This window comes from Sceloporus undulatus, chromosome 1 (assembly GCF_019175285.1).
Source record: "Sceloporus undulatus isolate JIND9_A2432 ecotype Alabama chromosome 1, SceUnd_v1.1, whole genome shotgun sequence".
In the NCBI taxonomy this organism is placed as follows: Eukaryota; Metazoa; Chordata; class Lepidosauria; order Squamata; family Phrynosomatidae; genus Sceloporus; species Sceloporus undulatus.
The window spans coordinates 267,430,946-267,449,497 of NC_056522.1; the positions used below are offsets into that span (position 1 = coordinate 267,430,946).

Consider the following 18,552-nt stretch of genomic DNA (forward strand, 5'->3'; position numbering starts at 1 on the left):
ATAATAATAATAATAATAATAATAATAATAATAATAATAATAATAATAATAATAATAATATTTATATACCGCCCTCTGGCAAACCAATCCGGGCGGTTGACAACAGTAAAATATAAAATATAACAATTAAAAACACTTTATCCCTCCCCCCTTAAGACAATATTAAAAAGTATAACATATTAAAAACACAATATCAAGCATAAAAACAGCAATTAAAACCCTGATATCCCTCTGTTGATCCTCGACCATCACTGAGATGGGGCCACGGGAGGAATGAGGGAATCAGGGAACCTGGGCCGGGATGGTTAGTCTGGAAAGGCCTGCCGGAAGAGATCCGTCTTGACTGCTTTTTTAAAGCTGTCTAATGATGTTATCTGACGGATCTCATCTGGCAGGTCTTTCCAGAGTTTGGGGGCGACAGCAGAGAACGCCCTCTGGGAGGTCGCCGCAAGCCTAGATTTTAGAGGCTGCAGTAAGTTCCTCCCAGAGGACCGGAGAGCGCGGGGAGGATTCTACGGGAGGAGGCGGTCCCTGAGATAGCTTGGACCCAAGCCATTTAGGGCTTTAAAGGTGATAACCAACACCTTGTACTGGGCCCGGAAGCTGATAGGCAGCCAGTGGAGGGACCTCAAAACCGGAGTAATGTGGTCCCTCCTAGATGTTCCTGAGACAAGCCTGGCTGCCATGTTTTGAACCAGCTGTAATTTCCGAGTCAAGCACAGGGGTAGCCCCATGTAGAGTGCATTACAGAAGTCAAGGCGTGAGGTTACCAGCGCGTGCACAACCGTCTCGAGATCCCTTACTTCCAGAAAAGGGCGCAGCTGGCGTATCAGCCGAAGCTGATAACAGGCACTCCTGACCCTCGCATTTACCTGATTTGTCATCAGGAGCGACGAGTCAAGGAGCACCCCCAGACTGCGAACACAGTCGCTGGAGGAGAGTGTGACCCCATCCAGGACTGGAGGTTGCAACCCAATTCTTGGTTTCGGGGCCGCTACCATGAGCACCTCCGTCTTGTCTGGATTCAGTTTCAATCTGTTTTTCCTCATCCAGCCCATTACCGCCTGAAGACATTCATTGAGAGAAGAGATGCCATCAGAATTCGAGGCTGACGAACGAGATACGGAGAAATAGATTTGGGTGTCATCAGCGTACTGATAACACCCAGCACCATGACTCCGTATTATCTCACCCAGCGGCTTCATATAGATGTTAAATAACATCGGGAACAAAATAGCCCCCTGAGGAACCCCACAAGTGAGGTACCTCTTACTGGAGCTACAGTCCCCAAGTAGCACCCTCTGAGACCTGCCCGAGAGGAAGGACCGGAACCACTGCAAGGCAGTGCCCCCGATACCTAACCCCCTCAGGCGGTCTAAGAGGATGCCGTGATCTATAGTATCGAAAGCCGCTGAGAGGTCTAAGAGCACCAACAGGGTCACACTCCCCCTGTCAATGCTCAGACGCAGATCGTCGGTCAAGGCAACCATGGCAGTCTCAACCCCAAAGCCTGTCCTAAAGCCGGTTTGAAATGGGTCTAGATAATCGGCCATTAACAGTGGCCCCCAAGAATTTGTACACCTTTAAAAATAACTTAGCACACATTCTTTGAGCTTATTTAACTGGATTGCAATGTGGAAGCTGTGTTGTATCAGAAATACCAAATTCCTTCCAAATTGCTTAATAAACCGTATCTAAAGAAACTATTTCAAGTGCAACCAAACTTCAACTAGAATTAATATCAGTACAGAGCAATGACTGCTAGCCTAGTAAATCAAGATGGAATCATTTTAGGATGCCAAGTTTCAAAACATTTCTGTTTTTGCATGTCTTTACCCTCCATAGTTGGAAACATTTTCAGCAATACAATGTCCTCCAGCACTGATGTGATACTTGACTGCTGCCTCCTCATTCATGTAATCAGCGTTTTGCTTTGAAAAATACAGATCCAAGAACCAATCCACTTCTAAGAAAGGCTACATATCATGGCCTCAAGCATCAGAGCTGCAGATAAGATCAACAGGCAGTCATGCCAACCAGTTAAGCATCGCACAGCAAGGGAGACCAGAACCTCAAGCCACCATAAGAATTCTCCCAGAATTGCAATAGTTTAGCAATTTGTGTGGACAGATTTCATAGATTTAACTTAAAGGTGGAAGTTACATAAAAAACAACAGCACACTGTCCTTATCTCTCCCTGCCCCACTATAGCTGTTGAATGCTGGTTTGAAACAATATGAGATTATATAGTAAAATATTAGAGAGTCAGCATGGTGTAGTGGTTTGAGAGTTGGACTACAACCCTGGAGATCAGGGTTTGATTCCCTGCTCAGCCATGGAAACCCACCAGATGACCTTGGTCAGGTGACACATACAGCCCCAGAAAACCTTGTAATAGGTTTGTCTTAGGGCCATCGTAAGTTGGAAATGACTGGAAAGCATACAACAACACAACACAGCATCATTTTTTATTTTTGGGAAAACCACTAATAACCATGTTGACATAGCATGAAAGCATTCTGAATTGTTTCAGAAAGATATTTCTCAGGATATTTCCAACCCATGGCATAGAGAAGTCAGCACTAACAAGGTCAAAATCCCAGGATTTCTCAGTTAGTGAGAATGACACCAACATCTGTCACTCCACTTGGCCTCCCATTCTCTATGTGCTCTGCTGCAATGGATAGATTTTTCCAGTAACAACATACTGTTCTCAGGGACGTAGCCAAGGGGGGGGGGGTTTCTGGGGTGTCTGGCCCCCCTTCCATTAGATACAATGAATGGTGCGTGCTGCCATGCCACCACGCCCAAGCCCCATTTAATGGTGGCACTTAGTCTGGACCCCCCCCCCTTCCCAAAATCCTAGCTACGTCCCTGCTGTTCTGAGATATCTTACTTGTAAGCATTTTAGAGTGGCTTGACTTTGAATGAGCAATTACAGTGCATTAACCTTACAAAAGGCCTTTCCAACTTAGTTACCCTCCCCAGATATAGATATTGTCCTCTCTTTTGTCTATTCTTTCTCGCCTATGTTTCTGCCTTTTTTTTATTGCTGTTAATGTTTTTTATACTATTATTGTTTAATTCTGTTTTAGTACTGGGTATGGGGGGCCGGTAGGTCTAGGGTTTGATTTTTAACTCCATTGTAATTGATGTATTTTATTGTTGTAACCCACCCGGATTCTTCGTGATTGGGCGGGCTATAAATAAATCTTTATTATTTATTACCTGGTAGAGATGAAAATGACTAGAATGATTTTGGGGGGGGCTTTCAGATCAAGTGCCTCCTGCTGGTAGTGAAAAAAGAAATTCCTGGGAAAAACCTGAGCTGGAGATCTTTGCTGTTGGGGACATGGTGTGTGTTTGTTGTATATATACAATACTAGAAAGAAGAGATGGATCACTACAATGTGTTGTATTCTTGGACCCTCCTTAGGGACTCGGACCTGGCAACCATCATGATGAATGCCTGCAATTCAAAACTTACCACTACATCATCTTTTCAGCAAAACTAACCACCTGATTTCAACTGTCTAGATGGTTGGGAACACTGTTCTGGAATTCACATGTCTGAGCATATGATCAATTATGAGTATATATTTATTTTAAAGGTTATCTTGGAACTGTGGGTCTCTTCCAGTGGTACCCTTCCCCCCCTGCTTTCTAGTGCTTTCTAACCTATTATTCAATTATTACTCTAATCCTCATGGCTACTTAGCTCTCTTAATAGACTCTAAAGAAGAACAGCTAAAGGCCTGTTTGGGAAGTTAAAATAAATATTCATCCTGATGGTAGTGGTTCAACCATTTCCTTTACACATACTCTGCTTATAAAAACTGGGCTCCTGTTGCTGGTCATTTACCAGGCACTATTAAACAACTCAATATAAGCAAATGGCAAAGTTAAATGGCCTAACACATATATTGGCTCCTGACCTGTCACATGAATGTGAGAGTATTTCTCCACAGCTGCAGACAGCAGCCCTTCCTGTATACCCATCCCACAGGAGGCAAAGAAAATAAATGGGCTTGCTGAATTTAGGGAAATGGGAGTGGAGGGAAAACGGCCTCGCACAATATGCTCATGAAAGACCAAGCCTCTCTGCAGCACTGCAGGGTTGCAAGTGATCTGGGAGTATGGCCAGATCTGTCAGAGGCAATGTGCTTGCTGAAGAGCTGGGGGTGGGGAAAGATTTTGCATCAATTATTAATGTGCCACATTCTTTCCAAATCATGAGTGCGTACATGGACAGTCCAAATTTAGAAAGAAGAGGACTGGAAAAATCTAAACATTCTTCACAGAATTGGTACAAGCTCAAGAGTGAGGAGGAAGATGAACTCACATGTATTTCAGAGCCAGATGAAAAATTCCTGACTTCAGAAAGGAAATGAGAGGCCTTAGCACAGGTTGGTGACTAAGAAAGAAAGAAAGGAGGGACACACTCAAAGCCCTCATGCTCTAGATATAGTTCCTTTGGACACAAAATATGGGGATCTCTTTAACCCTTGTACTGAGCTGGCTGTAAAGTTCTTTTCAAACCTAATTATCTTTTTTTTTCAAATGCACAAAACAAGGCTGCATTTACAGTTAAGGAAGTCTACTTCTGCACAACTTTTAATGTAAAGGGCTTTACTGCTAAGATGCATGTATCACCAATCACCCTGAGTGCACGCATACACACACACCATTGCCATCAACTTATGCCTGCATTCTCCCATTATGTCCTCAGTGTGTGCTCTGTGAAGGGGAAATGTGGCAATTCCATAGTTGCTTGCAGCATCTATGAATGTATAAAGCATATTGCAGTTGAAGAGCCAACAGTTTCCATTTGGGAGGACAGCAACAGCTGTAATGAACTCCAGAAACATCTAGCCTGCCCCTCCAAAGCCCATTTCAAAGACACAGAGAAGTATTGCTGCAACCATCTGACATAGCTAACCTACTGTGAGGAAAGTGCAGTTTCTACAAGAGTATCTACCATGTTAGTTTCATGAGTAATGGGGTCAGGTGCTAGTACAGTTAGTAATAATAATCTCGGTACAATGAGCTTACTGTGGATGATTGCAAACACACAGATGCAGTGAGACAAAACTTCCAATGCAGACAATGGGTGTTTTCAGCCTTCCTATTTACCTCATGATCTATACCATTTCTTCTGAGCTACTGTGACCTCATAATGCTAATGATTCTTTTTGCATGTCCAAGCGAGTGCAGTGGTCTCCCATCAGAGCCAACAAACTCTCAGCTGTCCCCCATTTTTGTGTATGGAAACCAAGGAAAACCTTGCTTGCAACTGTTTCAAATGAACAACCTGACTCAGGATGCAATTCTGCGGGACTTACATCTAAATTAAGCACATATAGGATTGTGCTGTAAGGTTTCAAAAAACTGATCCCACAAACCATCCCAAACCTCAAAAATTTTGCCATGGTACTGAAGCACAATCTTCTTCTTGGCAGGCTCTACCCATCCCAAAGTAAATCTGTTTTTCTTTTCCTATCAGTAGTAGCCAGTGGATACCTGATCATCTCCAGAGTGGAGGAAAAGGTCCTTGCAAAAAGCAGCTACTGTGCCAGAACCTGTCTGACATGCTAATGTTTCACTGCTTCTGAAGCCAAATATAAAAGAGAAAAGAGTCTCACAAAGACTTCCTTGCCTATATCAGCCTGACACCATCACTGCTGACAGTACAAACTTAAGAGGGCTTTGGGCAACATGCTTGATAAGCCAATTATAATAGAAGCACAGAGGTGTTGAGGGAGGGGCAGCACATGTTGGTCTGAAATCAGAGGTTAAAGAACAGTCAGGCTTCAAAAAGGAGCAGCAATGCTGGGATGGGGGGAGTACGTAATGCAGAAAAAATGTTGGCTCACTTCACTTTTTTCAATGTGATGTCAGGAAATCCATCTAAATCAACAAGCCTTCTCCTCCTGCAAATGAAAGGGAACAAGCAGGGCTGTTTACACATACTGTATTTGCAAAACAGTGTTTAACAACCACTGCCTGGGAAAACAAGAAAAACCAAGAGTAGGGTAAATTTAATTTCTGGTTTCTTTTCTTCTTTGAAACGTGCATCATAACCATTGCCCAGCTTCTCCACCAATTCTCACTGCCTGCTGCAAAAAAAGAAGACTTCAGGTCCATATAGGGGCTTTCCCTTCTAGCACTTTATCAATCTTTTGGTGTCCCTAGGAGGTTCTGAGCCATTGAATTCCCCGCAGGAAACATCAGCATCAAGCTGCTACATGAAGAGGCATATAGCTTGATAAAAGCATTTGTAGGGATAGCAAAGCAGTCCCATACTGAGAGGGGGAGCTGCATTTGCATGCATCCAGAACATCAGAGCTAGGAAAGAAGGGTAACAGATCAAGCCTAGGAGTCCTAGCCCACTGAATAGCTGCAGGCAGCAGTAATCCAATTCTTTCTACAACAGGGGAATTCTCAGTACAGCAGACTCAATGGTTTCAAAAGCCAAGAGATTTTACTAGCTGTCAGCTGCAGGGAAATTCCAAATGGGGTTTCTCAACCCAGTGGGAGCGCTTTGTAACCTTGCCACAAAAGATCAAGGTTTATAAATGATACTTTTGCTTAATAGTAACTACTCTGTTGGTCTACAACTGACAAGGACAGCTGAATTTGCAGTACATACCTTCTATTTAACCAATAGCTAAATTATTTTGAGATTTTGGTATCTCAACTGCCTGTCCTTTCCTAGGATACTCTTTCAAGTCCCATTTTACCCAACCTTTCTTTTTCCTTGCTTTGAATCTACATAGATGCATGCCAAGAAAAAAAAATAATCTAACAGTTCTGAGAGGTGAGGGCCACTTCCCACATGCACTCTTTCTTATGACCTATGGACACCCAATTCATGTACAAAAAAACAGACAGTGTTCATCAAATATGAATAAAGCACACAACTCCTGCTATGGTCTGTTTTAAAATACACACCAGGCACATTCATTAGTAACACTTGAACTACAACTTCGTCTTTTCAACTTTTTTTTAATGAAGGTAATACATCAACTGCTTACACAATGAATAAATAGGCATGGTAAGCATTGTGGCTACAGCTGAAGTAATCATAAAAGTACTATTAAGTAGTTAAGACTGTTAGATTATGAAGGCTCCTGTGCATTAGTGGGTGTACACAGGAAGAAGTTTTCAGTAAGCATTCATACGCTAACATGGATTTTGCTTCAGGGCCAACATAGCTGGCTCTGCTTGTTTCTGTGAACTGGACGGAGGTGTGTGTGTGTGTGTGTGTGTGTGTGTACCTTCAAGTTGCTTGTCAACATAAGGGGATCCCATGAATTTCATAGGGATATTCTTAGGCAAGGAACAGCATGAGGTGGTTTTGCCAGTTCCTTACTCAGAAATACAGCTTACAGAACTTGCTATTTGTTGGCAGTATCTCATCCAAATACTAATTAGGGCTGACCCTACTTCACTTCCAAGATCAGATGGGATCTGGTGCCTTTGGGATATTATGGGACAGCATCATAATCTCCCTTTTGTGCATAATCAAGGACAGCATGCAGAAACCTAAGGAGTTCTTGGGAGGCGGGGAGTCTAAAAACAATTGAAATCTCCAAAAAAGAGCATTTCTATTGTTGGTTGAAAGATTCTACTCCATGGACGATATCACATGACTGAAATTGGAAGTATAATGTTATCCTCAACGGAATCATGCGTATTCACATTATTGCATGAAAGGTTACCACACGCGATCGCTGACAGTGTGAACCCACTCTGAACGCAATAATGGATCAATCCACAGTTAAGTAAATTCGGTGAACTAGCGAAGTCACAAACCCTGTTCCTAGGCAACTTCGCACTCAGTGCACTGTTTGGTGTGATGTACATGTCTCCTTTGGTCCTGGTTCCCTCCCCCCCAATCTGGAAGGGGGGTGTTTCCCATGAAGCCACACTGCAATTCCACTTCAATTTTGTTTCTGCTTATCCTTCAGCATTGCTGAGAGGGTCTGATGCCTGTTAATTAAGAAGCATGGACCCGGAGCTATTGGATAACCGTTATATTCACGTTTTAATGTGATGAGAGTGAAGATATGCTCATTTTAATATGAATAGAGCATGTTCTTTCAACCATTCTTCCCGCCCCCCCCACCTCTTTTGTAAATTGTGGGGTTCCTTGGTTCCTCTCTCTCACTCGCCTAAATATGCTATGCTCCAGTCATCCAGAGTCTCACTGAGCATGCGCAAGGGTGCCAATACACAATTAAGAACCCACCGATGTGATGCCTTACTTTGTACAGAATCTGCATCGCGTTCGGGGAGGCCATTATAGCAAATTTAAGGTGTGATAAGTAATCACATAATTGCGTGAATTTTTGAATTGACCATGCTATCTTCTCTTTTGAAATTGAGAGCCTCCTGTCCCGTTTGATAAACTCCCATGTCTCTGGAAACTTCTTTCTCTCTGTGCTGTCTCTGTGCATACATTCCCTTGCCAAACACCCTGTTCATTTCCACCCTTATAAATAAAAAGAAGCAGCAGCCCAAACCATTTAATTTTGATATCACATTTTGAAGTGATTTCTATAACGTTTTACCAGTTTTGCATACAACCACCCACCTGATAGCCACAGGGGAGAAGGAATATCACACTACCCAAATAAGACAGTACCACTCCAGAGGAAGAATATGAAACAGGAACTTGAATGGGATAACAGATAACTGAAGTCTCCTCATCCACACCTAGCACAGAAAGGCAGTGAACTGTTGGGAGGAGAGGCAGAGCTCTTCATCTCTCTTTTGTCAACAGTTCTATCCTTAAGCAGGTTAGCAAAATGCAGGTATTTTTTGTTTTTTGGCAGGCCAGTAACTTCTGTAAACCTACAACAGCTAATGTAAGGAAATGTAGGCCAGTATGAAAAAATGAGACAATTTATTCAGAGAGAAAATTACTGATATATTTTTTTAAAGAACAGGTGTAGACTTTGTATCACAATTTCTGAAGTCAACTCTTCTCAGTGTATACCTCCAGAGTGACCCTAGCCAGCGAATAAGCCCTGTTTAGAGCATGAAAGAATTTCTTCCCCACATGTTTTCCACGGCTCTCGACTATAATGATGTTTTTGGAATAGGTTTTAGAACATGGGTAAATCATCAGTTTGAGGAAAACATGATGTGGGTTATTAGTGTACTGAAAATTACAATCCTTCCCAGAATGTACCATGTTGTGTGAGGGGGGAAAGAGAGGGCCCTGTCAGCTGCCTTCTGCCCCACGGTGGGTAATATTTATTATTATTATTATTATTATTATTAACCTTTATTTATAAAGCGCTGTAAATTTGGTAACATGCCAAACAATCATATTCCCTTAACACATTGAAAGCAGAGGACATGCATACAAAAAGGGGCACTGATTATTTAATTTTATTTATATTTATTTATTTTATTTATATTCTGTCCTTTTCTCCTGCCACTGAACCCAAAGCAACTTTCAAGGAAACCAGTTACAGTATTTAAATGCAATGGCTGTTACGTAGCTTGAATAGGAGAGTTCACTTCTGATTTGCTTGTATTAATAACTGAAGATCTTCAGTTGTGATGGATAATGGATCTGTTTGTTCAATTAGTAGTACTACATCAAAACCAAATTATGTATGTGTGTGTACAGACACAGAGAGAGTTTGGTTTTGATGTACAACTTTTTCCTTAGAGACACTTCTCATCAGAAGAAATATTCTGCACACGTGTTAAACGAAACGAGAGAAAATAGAACCTTGGGAAACATAAAGCATTTGCCAAGGTGAACTTACATACAGCTGTCTAGAAAGTGAAATAGGTATGGAGACTATCAATCTTTTCTAATAGTCGTAGATGTACAATGTCATTTTATCTCTTAAAACATGCATGTATAGCTTGGAAAGGAACTGTTTTGGACCAAAAAAATCTCAAAATCCCTTGGTTAGGAGGAATGACTGTGTGCGAGCGCATGCTTCTCTGCATGAAAATAACAGCAGAGTGGCCTTCAGACCACCCAAGCAGTGAAATAGTTAGTCTAAATTAATAGGCAATACCCAGCTAGATGAAAGTGTGAGTGCATTAGAATTTTAATCTTCCTGCCTCTTTTAAGTCTTCAGCAGCTTTCTAGTTTTGAGTCATGATTTCCATATAAAACTCAGCAGCCGTGACCCAGTGTTCTACATTTCAGTTCCTCTCCTCCACCCAGCATATTAGTGGTCTGCATTTGACATTAGTAAATTGGCGGGCTCCAGGGCATGCAGCTCATGACGCCACAGCAAAAACACACATCAGAATGTTTGCCAAAACCTCAGGAAGGAAATTACCAGCAACTTCTGGGAACAGGCTCTCTCTCCTCCCTGAATGGAATGGCCTGTGTGCGCATGTTATTTGAGAAATAGAATAGACTGTGCTAAATGAATGCAAAATAAAGACAAGGATAGGCTGATCATCCATTTTTCTTACTGGCACAAATTTTGCTGGAAACAAAATGGATATTATTGGTAGAGCACACTTCAAAACACATTAAGGTTTGTTTGTTGGTTGTCTTTTCTAAACTATCACATTATTTTATTGGTGGAGCACACTTCAAAACACATTAAGGTTTGTTGACTTTTCAGATTGTTGTATTCATATCACACTCTTCCTTGGGGAACTCATTGGCGGGATACAAACCAGCGCCATTTGCTCTGTGCGGGAGCTGCAGCAGCCAAACCGCGCGGATGCCGCGCGGAGCAAAAAAGAAGCTCCATTTCGGAGCTTCTTTCCGCGGTGCACTGATGACGTCGCGAAGCACCAAGGGCGCATTCGTGACGTCATTAGGGCCATGCGACGTTCGGACGCTCAGCGTCCGATACGTCAATATGGCGCCGGCCATGTAGAAGGGCCGGCGCCATATTGTACGGACACAGTCCGTACTAGACTCAGGGGCGTCTAGAAGAGACGCCCCTTTTTAAAAATGGGACGTCCTCCGGACGTCTCAACTGCCAGTATATAACCGGCCAGTGTATCTTCAACATGTTTCTGTGATGTGTCTGGGGTATAGTTCTCCAGATACTGGTCAGCAGTCTACTGACAGACCTTCTACTAACCCTTGGCCTTCACAGTTGTTGTTGTTGTTGTGTGCTTTCTAATCATTTCCGATTTATAGTAACCCTAAGTCCCATGAAATTAGTGAGGCTGTCATAAGTCAACATACACACGCATACAAGCCAATTAGCTAAAGTCGGCAATTAATGGCTAAGCTGATTGCCTGTCGATCCATGCAGGTATTTAAAGGTTCTCTGGCTGCTCTTCTTTTAACACAAGAAGAAACCTATAGAAAAGATCTGGCCAGGCCAAAAAATATAACAAATCAATAGAAGAAGGAAGCTAAGAAAACAGGCTGAAAGACAGAATAGACCAGGTGAATGAAAAGATAGAGAAAAGGTGAATGAAAGAAAGAAAAAAAGGAGTCAGAATGGACAGAGAGGACAGAGAAAGGTTGAAGTACACGTACTGTTTGGAAACAGCTAAACAGACAATCAAACATTACATGTTATTTACCATTTTGCTCAACATATAATGAATTTTATTAAAGACTTCCTTCTCTCTCCTTCCCTTTAGGAAAAACAGAAGGGGTTTCCATGAGTCTGCCTTAATCACAAATGTTCTGGGTGTGCTTGGATTATTCCTACCTATTCAACAGGTTCATGGAAAATCCGGGGCTGCTTGCACTTAAGTTATAGCACTGTGATCTTGCAGTGGTGGCACATGCTTCACCAAATACAAGTCCTGCTTGCCTACATTGCTTCTCCTTTTGTGTGGATTTTTTGTCATGTGGAAATGGTTCAGAGCACAGTAAATACACCCACAGCTTTTCCCTCTCTCCCTCTGCTTGTATCCTTCATCTACAAACTGAAAGAAACACAAGGCACAGACGGAAGGCTTTAAAACTATAATGATAGAGATGTGATCTTCCTGGACTAGAAGTTATTTTATTACTTTATGAAGTAACAAAACTAAGGATCTTTTGTCAATACCGCATCAGAACCCTACTGTGTGAAGGGCTGTTGCTAAGCGACAGTTTCCATCCAGTTTCAGAATGTGAGATAAGAGACTGATATTTGCATTTTCCTTTGTCCATGTGTAGGACAAAAGAGTTAGTCAACTTAGCAAGAGTGTTCGACAAGTTCATGGTAGAATCATTCTCCAGAGATCAAGTCTATGTACAAAGGGGTAGAATAATATTCTGTAGTACAGACAGCCTGAAAGATTTACATGCATGTGGCATACACTGTATGCTTGTTCCAGTGATACCATATCCGACATAATTCCATTCCTATTAAGATTGTTATACATTCAAACTATCCAGATAAACAAAAATAAACAAAAATAACATCTAAAATAACTGTAATAGTTACAAAGATTTCTGATTGTACAAATGTGTCCACATTGTAAACAGAGCTCTATAATAGCAGTTGTATTCATTCTAAGATGATATTATACTTTTAAAATACTATTTTTATTCAAGCACAAAAAATTCCATGATATAAACACACACACAATGTTACAAACATAAACACACACACACACACACATCTCACCTGCCCCCAATAACTAGTTAATAAAGACCTGGGTATACAAATGATTTCCAGCTTGCTAGTTTGTGGTTATACTTATCAACTATCTCTACTTCCACTATTTCCTCTCTAAAGTAAATAAAAATTATCTAAATTCTAATGATACTGTTGTTTATTAATAAATAATACAGTTACCTAAAGATGAATGCTACTATTCTGCAAATCCTAAACGATTCTCCCTTTTTTGAATCCAATAGTCAATCATTAATCCCCATTCTTCTTTAAAAGACTCAACAGTTCCATCTCTTACAAAATTAGTCAATTTATCAATTTTAGCAAGTTCATTAAATTTTATAAACCAATCTTCTTGGGAAGCAACAGCTGAATCGTTCAAACACCTTGAAGACAACAGTCTAGTTGCTATATATATTGTATAATTTTCCCACACTCCTTCTCTATTTGTTCTGATCATATGCACAGATATTTACAAAAAATTAAAAAGTCAAATTGCAAATTTCATCTATACATCATTCTTTCAATGTTGCAAGTATTGTTAGATCTTCTCCCCAGTCGATCAGAGGCAAAGAAAAATTAGCTTCACAGTAATGAAGTATCAACCTTTTAGCAGTCATGTTGGCCATTTGTTAATTTCCAAGAAATAGGTAAATAATTCAAAGGAACATGCATGTCCCTGATTATCATGGTACTTTCTAAAATCTTCTGATCACTTAAAAAAAAAAACATTTTAAAGTCCTAAATTGTCCTGAGGCGTGCATAAATATGGCATAGATGCCCCCCTGCTCTTGGGGGGATTTTTTTAAAAATAGTGTTCAAAATCCTTGGGGCCCATAAACCAGCCCTTGAGGAGGGGTGCATTTTGTCCACGGCTTCATTTTGTTCAGTCTGGCATAAGAAATATTCTGTCCATATTGCAGCTACATTGCAGCTATTCTGCTCTGGTCTCCTCACCTGGAATACTGTGCCCAGTTCTTAGCACCACAATTAAAAAAGAAGACAAGCTGGAACATATCAAGAGGAGGGCAACCAAAATGTGAAAGGTCTGGAAAACATGCCCTATAAGGACCAGCTTAGGGAGCTGGGTATGTTTACCTGGGGAAGAGGAGGTTAAGAGGTGACATGATAGCCATGTTTAAATATTTGAAGGGATGTCACCTTGAAGATGGAGCAAGTTTGTTTTCTGCAGCTTCAGAGCAAGATTCAAGCTACAGGAAAAGAGATTTCACCAAAGCATCAGGAGGAACTTCCTGACAGTAAGAGCTGCTCAACAGTGGAACACACTGCCTTGGAGTTTGATGGAGTCTCCTTCTTTGAGGTTTTTTAAACAGAGGCTGTAGGGCCAATTGACCATCTATCAGTGGTGCTTTAGTTGGAGTATTAGCATCAATGCTTGTTTTGTAGATCTCTGTTTCTTTCCTTGAGAAGGGAGGTGACTTCTATGCCAGAACACTGATGTATATCTAGTTGTTTCTACCAAATACCTGTGGAGTACACGATTGTTGCTTTTGGTGCTGCTGCTGCTAAACCGATTTAACCACAATTAACCAAAACTATAATTCTAACAGTTTGGCTGTGCTTTCCTGCATGACAGGGGGTTGGATTGGATGGCCCTTGTGGTCTTTTCCAACTCTATGATTCTACAATACTGTAGTTAGAATTTCTGGGGGAGACTCCACCTACTCAGATTCTGCTTATTCAGACACAGTAGTGTCAGACAGGCTCAGTGACTGTTTCTGGTTCTATTATTACAATATTGCAATAATGAGATCATGCCTTGGAGCCCACTCTGGGAGAAAGGTAGGATATTAAACAAACATCACTCTCTGTGTCTAAAGGCTTTAAAGTAAGGATGATGAAAGTGCAACTTCTAGGCCAAAGGCAGCCTCTTTTTGGTAATCCCTTCACCTGCCAGCCCTCACAAAAAACTGGATTAAAAACTACTGCCAAAAAAGGACCCAAAGTATATCCCAATGGTTTTCCCTGCATTCAGGGTCCTTTTTGCACTACCTGAGATTTTAAAAGTCTGGATGAGGCTTTTAAAGATCTTGAAGAAACAAATGAAGGTATGAAAAGATCACCAAACACAGAGAAACTCCCATTCAGCTTTATAACTGTGAGCCCCTAATTCAGAGCAAAATGGGAAAATGGCTTTCCAGGGTCCCATGGGGACCAATGTGGTCTACCAGACCTGACAGTTGCTCATCCCTGCCTTTGTATTTGTGTATTCACAGTATAGCACTCCTGACCTGACTGCTGCCAAATTTGAACTTTCTGCCTTGATTTTAAATACTTGTGAGTAGATAAGCCACACCAAGTGTGTTATAATTATTCCTGAAGAGAACTGTTTTATATAGTTTAAAAAAAAAGAGATAAAATCGTATTTCTAGTACCCATTTCTTCATCATTTCCGAGGCTTTTGTTAAAATTATCATTCATTTTTACCAGAATACTCCTTAGTGCAGAGTATGGGTAAAGGTATCTGTTAGCAATTAAGCTATCAACCTTACTGTGTACTTAGTGAACCTTGATGGTGTTCTATTAATTCTAATGTAATAATAATTCCAACGGTAAAGCTACACATCCGGCCTCTTCGACTGCTAATGAGATGTCAACGATTCCTTCTAAGACAGAAAAAGATAAAGACTTTCCTTAATGACTGTGCCCCATAGACATTTGAACACAGAAGACTAAGAAAGACTAACAAAGCTCTCATTAAGGGGAAAAACCTTTACCTTCTGATCGCAGGAGGGCTCAATGCTTCTTCTTAAACATGTATTTCATCCCTGTAGTTGTCTATGGGGAGGGTTTGGAATGGGTATAGTGGAACATCCCACCACTAAGACTCGCCTGCAATCTGAAATGGTACAGCCCATACCAAATGGAAGCAGAGGCCTGATTTCCAGAATATGAAAATTGGGTGAGGGGAAGTTAACACCTTTTTTCCATAGCTCCCTGTAGCTTGTTTCTTCAATCATATCCACACACCATACCTGCACACGCACTTTGGAGTCTCAGATATCAGAGGTCTGGCCTTTGTTTTCCCATCTCCTCAGGGTGGAATCTCAAGGTGAAAGCACTGCCTTGAAAAGTATGTGTGTGCATATGTGCATGAGTGCAGTCCTCCTTTGTTAGACTTAGGGCCTGTTCCCACTATGATTTAAAGAAATTTGCTGATCAGATTGTACGTGCCTCATTCACACTTGAAACGGTTTCAGAACTGTGATCAGTTTGAAATGCTGCAAAGCAAGGCAAATGCAGAAAAATAGCTTTTTTAAAGACGGGTCATAAAGTGGCTCTTTTAAAAAGAATCTATTAGCAAGCGTGTTCATTCAGCAAATGGGAACGACGGACCTGAATGGTATCACACTGGAGGGGAGGGACTAATGGTAAAAAATACTATGGGTAAAGCAGCCTTTCTGTGGTCACCCAGAGGCCAGTATTTCTACAAAAATTAAAAGATTGGATCCCCCCCCTCCTCTGCATACTAAGTGACCCTAGTTTTAGTCTGATCCTGCCAGGGTCAAGTGGACTTTGCAGTCAGATTTCTACTACATAATGCAACGAACCATCCTCTGTTAAGTAGCAATGCACAACAATTATAACTACATAGGTTGGTACTGGATTGAAAGATGGTGATTGTTGTCCAACTGGAATAACCAAATTAATAGATGCTTAATATAGCAACAGTTTTTCTGTAAGATAGTCAGATGATGCACCCTGAGAATCTGGACACTCTTAAACTCAGACTGACAAGGATGGATAACTAACAGTAGAAACCGAATACCATTTTATATTTTTACTGTAGCATTTATTTCTTAAATTGGAGGAGAGCAGGCTAGATGAACCATCAGTTTGTCCCAGTAAATTGGTTATGTTTTAAAGAGACTGAGTTGCCACATAAGGTATGTGTTAAAGAGTGTGGCTGCATTGCCTGTGAATGTTGCTTCAAACAATGGCTAGGATGACTAGTCTCTCTGAAATACAAAAAACAAGATAGGTGGAAGATCTGATTTCTTCACCTACAGAATAAATGAGAATTTTAACCTTTCCCTGCCTTTTCTCTCCTTTGTCCACTTGTATTCATTCATTCATTCATTCATTTATTCATTCAGGCCTCTTTCTTGGAGCCTGCTAGCACTGTAGCTGCATGTACTCTTTGGAAAGGCTATAATTAGAATGCAGTGCTTACTTCACTTGCTGCATGGGCTGTGGTTGGGGATAAGAATCGCTCAGGGACCCTTACCATCACCCTTCCGAATGAGGCCATTGATTATTTTTAAGAGTTCTGGAAAAAGGCTCTTCTCATTCATATATTCAGTAAACACTGAAAAGAGTAAGCATGACTGAACCACTGGGATGGCGGCTATGGGATGACTGAACCACTGGGATGGCGGCTGTAGACCTGTAGTCTACTTTCTATCTGTAGTCCTACTTATTATTCTCCTTCTCTACAGCTGTAAACCTCAAAACAGGTACCAGGAAGTCAGGAGATTATCGTACTAGCATCTATAACGTTCCTATTGTGTCCCAGAAACACTAAGTAAACTAACGACATGGGGTGTTACCACATTTGACTCATAAAAGCGGGATGTTAATGTGATTACAATGAATACTATCGCACACCCTTTGCTGTTCTAGTGGTAATGGTGCTCAGGTCATTCATAATGCATCCCTTTTTGCATATGCATGCTGTTGCTGTGAGGTTTCTAGTATTGCAAACTTGGGAGATGGGGGATGTTGGCATTTGAAGGAATGCCAACAGAATGTTTTGTGAGCATGCATTGTTCCCCCCCTCCATTAATATAGCATGATAATGGCTAGAATTTTTTAAAAAAAATTAAAACAGTGGGGAAAAGATAAAATTACTTGTGCCACCCTTCTCATGTCACCACTGGAAGAAGAGTAGAGTTTGGGGATGTTCTAAGATGGACAGGGAAGAGCTAGTCCCAACTAATCAGAACACAAGGACGGATTGAGACCAGTAGGATTATTGCACACACATCACCTGGAACAGCCTGAAAGTGATCATGTCAGCTATGAGTGGAATTTTCCCATTTTTGACCAGGAATGGGAGAAGGCCAGACTGGGTGTGGGATGAGTACTGAATGAGAACAGGGCTGTGCGATAACATTTGTTCAGGTTACATTCCGTGTCCAGCCCGGTAGGAAAATGCTAAGTGATAATCTCCTAAATCCTACTAAATTTAATGAGATTTTAGGTTTGCACTGTGAACATCCAGTGCTACAAGCATAAATCTGTTAGTGGCCTTTTTTTGCAAGGGACACTAAACAAGAGCCACACATGGACACTGTGTTATGAGCTCTGACACAGATGAAAAGCAAAGGCACACACAAAAAAAACCAAGCCAGTGATAGCATAATAAATGCACTAATGCACAGTCTGAGCTGTGCTGATTTTGTTGTGCTGATTCAACACTCCCCTCTACTGGGCAAAACAGAGTTTGTAGTAGATGACTTTAAGATCCCTTCTACCATCTATGCAGCAATTCTGCTACACACACACACACACACCTACACATATTCATAGTCAAGTGCACAGAACAGCCTTGTGAACAACTGTGTGGTAGGTGGCTGAGTGAAACCCTTTCAAATCAATTCATTTAACCACCCTTTACATGCATCAGACCTCTCTTCTACTGCTTTTGCCAGTATGCATAGGTGTTGTAACCAAAACCCACTGATGAAACATCCTCCATGGCTTTGTCCAGTAATGAGATTTTAATTTCACATACATATAACACTTGCTTCAAAGCTAACTAAACTAGCAGTCCTTGCTACATGATGTGGTAGCAAAACCCATTATAAGTATATCAGGGTGTAGCAGTCCACAACCACAGCACTAAACATGGAGTTCATTTGTAGCAATTGGTTGGATAAAATTAAGCAGCTATGCTTCAACATTTCATAAATACGCCGAACAGTGCAATTATATTTACTCTTTAAATACATACTCAAAAAGTAAG

General features: G+C 41.1%; 1 protein-coding gene across 2 annotated transcripts in view; it reads right to left on the minus strand.

The window, feature by feature from the left end:
• Nucleotides 1-18,552, minus strand: part of DUSP8 (dual specificity phosphatase 8) — a 118,617-nt gene that overhangs the window by 42,854 nt on the left and 57,211 nt on the right. The window lies entirely within an intron of this gene.